Source organism: Meleagris gallopavo, chromosome 3 (assembly GCF_000146605.3).
Source record: "Meleagris gallopavo isolate NT-WF06-2002-E0010 breed Aviagen turkey brand Nicholas breeding stock chromosome 3, Turkey_5.1, whole genome shotgun sequence".
Lineage (NCBI taxonomy): Eukaryota > Metazoa > Chordata > Aves > Galliformes > Phasianidae > Meleagris > Meleagris gallopavo.
The window spans coordinates 36,654,429-36,659,398 of NC_015013.2; positions in this window are offsets into that span (position 1 = coordinate 36,654,429).

Genomic DNA, 4,970 nt, shown 5'->3' on the forward strand with positions numbered 1-4,970 from the left:
ACTTAATCATCTTTGCAGCTCTCCACTGGACTCTCTCCAGAAGTTCCCTGCCTTTCTTGAACTGGGGAGCCCAGAACTAGGCACAGTACTCCAAATGTGAGTGGGAGTACTCCAGGGCAGAGTGGGAGGATCACTTCCCTCAACTTGTTGGCTGTACTCTTTTCAATGCACTCCAGGATACCATTGGCCTTCTTGGCCACAAGGGCACACTGCTGGTTCATGGCCAACCTGTTGCCTGCCAGGTCTTTCTCTGCAGAGATCCTCTCCAGCAGGTCAGCCCCTAACCTGTACTGATTCATGTGGTTACTCCTCCCCAGCTGTAGGACTCTACATTTGCTTGTTAAACCTCACCACGTTCCTCCCTGCTCAACTCTCCAGGTCTTGTTGAATGGTTTTTCCTTTCAAAGTAGAATTGTTAGCACAATAAAAACATTAATTCCCTTTTTGAAACAAGCTTCCACACCAGAAATGCAGAGGAGATTGAATATATGAATCTTTAGAACTTACAAGACACCTGACACCCAAAAAAGTGGTATCTGTGTATCAGTGTAGGCAGCAGCACTGTAATTTGGAGAGAGCTGGAATGGCTTGAGGTTTACCATGGTCACCAATCCTATATGAGAGTACACGAGAACACAGATGAATTCTTTCCAACAGTAATTGGCCATTACACTTATGGTCTGGCTTACTGCAGATGTTTCATAGTAGCTGCTGTATTCTCAAATTCAAAATCATATCCAGTGTGTCAAAACCTTAAGTGTACCTGCCTGCACATATTTTACTGTTATGATGTCCTTTCTCTGTGTGAGACTCTCAACAGAGCTTTACACAAAAAAGATCTGATTCTGCTCAGAACTCTTTAACTCTTACTTGATTTGAAGTAATACATTATTTTAATACCATCTTAAGTATTTCAGAATGTTGTTTTTCACTGAGGATCACTGAGTCTATAGTTTTATTTTTTTCTAATCTATGAGGCTTTTTGACTCATGATCCACTTTATTGTGATTAATACATTTTCCCCCTGCTCACTATAGGAACCGAAGACCACATTAGAGCTATTTTCAGGACCATAAAAGAATTGTAAAGCATCATTTGTGAAATTATGATAGTGAAATCTGAGCAAGTTCTTCCTTGACTGCTTTTCCACCACTTCTTCTGTTCTCTGAACTCAGTTGATTTCCTGTCACGATGACTTGAGACTACTTCAAAGATGAGTGAAAAACAATCTAAAAACAATAATTCTTTTGACCTTATTTCTAGGGGAAAAAAGAAAAAAATGTGTTCAGGATAATTCCGAATCCTTCTCTAGTACTTCAGTTGCCAGGAGCTGAATACATCTTCATTATCTTTGGAAAAACTAATGAAAGGCCCAAATCCCCTTGAACCTCTACAACAGTAATGAACTATGATGACAAAGATACAAAGCATTAGAGACTTCTTCAAAATGATGAGAGCCTGGTATTCACCCAGTTTCTCAAGTATAAAAGCTTCAGACCCTTTAACTGTTAAAAATGGGCAAGAATTGTCTGCTGGAAGATGAGTTTGTGCTCCCTGCCCGTGACAACCTGTAAATAACTGCAGTAATCACCAATTTTAAAGTAATCTCTAATCTTAAAAGATTTAGGACCAGAAGGCTGATTTAAGTGGATCTTGGAGCCACCAGAAGGGCAACTGAAGGAATCAGGCTTTAAGGCATTAAGCCCTTGTTCCCAGAGATGAACATATGCATGCTTTATTCACAGTACGTTCACAACCTGGAAGCAAATAAGCAAACTCTTTTAAACAGAAAATGTTATTAGATTCTCCCTTCATGCTCTATATCAATAAGCATAAGTATTTCTACATGAAGGCTGGAGCCTTGTGTTATTCTCTGTATTTATGCAGTGCCTGCAGAACTTGGTCCACTACATGCCAGATTGGAAAAGTTTAAATACCCATGGGCAGTGCTATACGAGGTCCTTGTTCTGGCACAGTTGCCTGTGGCAAGTTCCCATTTCCCTGCACAGAGCCTGTGCTTCAGCACAGCCTCCACCACTGAGGTGGTGGAACAAGTAGTAATAAAGATGCTTGCTGTGAATTTGCTACTAGTGTAATAGGCAAATAGTAGCTGAAGTTGCCCCTAGTCCCCTACATCTGGAAAAGGGAAAATACAAAGTCCATCTTTAAGAGTGACAGTGTAGGGAATGTGTTGGCTCTCAGGAATATTATAGAGAAAATCCTCCTGGAAGTCATGTTCAAGCATGAGAAGAGAATGAAATGGAAAACATTCAGATTACATACAGTAAAGATGGGGAGGGCCTGACCAACCTGATGACCTCCAGTGAAGATGTGGCTGGCTGTGCTGAGTAGAAGATAGTAGTGAATGTTTTCTCACCTTAACTACTCCAATATCCAGACAGGCTCCAAGGGCTGCAGCTGGTGCTGTGAAGTCCCATCAGCAGCCAGTCCCCATGACATCCCTCAGGGGCTAACACTCTCACTGAGACTTCCAACACCTTTGTTAAGGATGTGGACAACAGGATGCAGGGCAACCCTGGAATGTTCACAGACACCCAAGTGCAGGCAGCAATTGGCATGTAAGACAGAAAGGCTGTATATAGAGAGATGTCATGGGAAATTTCAATAACTGTCACAAGATCCTGCGCATGGGGTAGACTAATTCTAAGCTTCAGAGCACGCTGAGGGCAGCTGACTGGAAAACAAATTCACAGATGAGGTCCTGGCTGACAGAAAGTTGAACATCAGCCAAGTGTGCCCTTGCAAAGGGAAGCCAGCTGCATCCTGGACTGTGTCAGCAAGAGCATAGCCCTTGCTGCTTGCTGTCATTCTGCCAGCCCTGGCTATCACTTCTCTGGAGTTGTTCTTCCCCTCTGTCAGGCATTTGAGGCTACCTCTGGAGTACTGCTTCTACTTTAAGCTTCCCAGACTGATAGAAAAATTGACAAACTAGGCTGTAGGTAGGTGCATTTAATATTTAGACCCCTTTCATTTTTATCTAAAGTATACAGATTCTGAGCAGGTGCAGCAGAGGTCACTTTGAAATCTCATGGGAATTAAGAGTTAACAGCTACCCTTCGATCTAATGCTATAATAAGGAAATAATTCTCAGTTACAGCTGTCTTTAACCACCCTGTAATATGTAGAATCCCCAGTGTGTTCTATTGAATAAGTAAGGCTTACTCTTATCAAAAATTGCACACAGCCCCAAAATACACAAGCCTGGTCAATGTGGTGGTATGAGGACTGGTAGTTCCCCCTCAAGAGCAGGAGTGCAGGGTTTGAAGGTGGAGACCTGCACAGTAACGGGAGCACAGGACAAGGGCAGGGAGAGGTGTGTGCTGAAAATGAGAAGTTCTCAGGCACAGCAGGTAGGAGGGCACCACATCATTCTCGAGGAATCATTCAGTGGCACAATCTAACTAAAAGCAGAATGTTTGTTACCCATGCTTGGGAAGGAATTACAGGTATTACAGTGATGTATATAGTTAAATACCTTAGTATATATCAAATCAAATTCCTCAAGCTTGCCTACAACAGTGCAGTGCTACGTTTTGTAAATGTGGCTATTTGGTTAAATGGTTCTGCTTGTACTACCAGGGTGTGTGAAGCTGAGTGCTCACACTGACCTTTTGAAAAGCCCATGGGCAAACTAAACTTCTCAGCTGACTAAGGTGATTTCTTAGTGCTATTTGCTCAAATTAAGCAACTTATGTTATGTTTCTCCAGCTCTTCCACCAAGGCATAACAGAAAACTAAGAGAACTACGCACACATAGAAATAAAGAAATTATTTGCACTACTAATATTTTTGCAGTGCTGAATGGGACAGATTGAATGCTATCAAGTACAATCTCGTGACAATCTGATGTCTTGGAAAAACAGGATAGTAGACCAGAAAGATGACAGAACTCAGCAAAGCCCAGGACTTCATAAGGAACCATCAGTTTTTTATTCCTACAGCAATTCTAACGCAACACCAGAGATCTTTTTCTAAAAACCTGTTCCTTGATTTCACTGAGACTTGAGACTGTCATGGAAATACTCTGGACATAAACTCAAGACTCCTACCATGCTTTGAAAATTACCTGTAGGAGTTGAACGGAACTTAAAAAAATGAAGCAAAATTTGGAAGCAGAGAACTTATGTACCTGAACGCCAGTCCTCGCTGGCAGCCTATGAGAAAGAAGTCAAATAGCAATGGTTGCCATTTTTAGTGTACAAAAAAAAAAGGATTCTTGTCACGTTTTCTTTGTTGAAACCAAATCTTTTAGAGCAGAATACTTTTGATTACTTGGAGAAGGTTCCAGGCTAGCTAGAAGCAGGAAAATTTTGTATAATGGGTGCCAAACAAAGGGTAAAAAACAGCCAAAAATCAATTTCTGCTATTTTGTCAAGTTAGCATTTCTAGGTAAATTATTATAGTGGTGATATGACTAGCAATTTTGACAGCTTGAACTAGTTGGCACTGAACAAAGCAATCTAAATTCATTTTTGTGACTGAAACTAGAATTCCAGATTTGGACTGCATGGTATTTATATATCTTACATTTCTTTGTATCAGCTTGATTCAGATGACTTGGAGTGAATAAGGAACAACTAATCTAACATATTCAGCTTCTTCCTTTCTAACATAACTTCCCCCAGGGTTTCTTTGAGAGCTCTGAATCTAAAAAGCTATACTGAAAATAAAAACATTGAATATCAGTCTTCTTCCTTCCTAGTACTGCAGTCTTTCCCTTAAATGAGATGACATCAGTAATAATTGACAAAACACGTTCATAATAACACTACAGTAAGGGAAGCTCTTTTCCCCATTCACTTTTAACAAATCGTGTTTAATCTACAGTGAAGAAACCCAACTTCAAAAATACAAAACATGCTTTCTCATCTTGTCTTGGTTGCATTCTAATCTTGTAGATTTTTTACATTTCTTACATATGGAAGTTAAAAATTAGTGTTTTTTTTTTT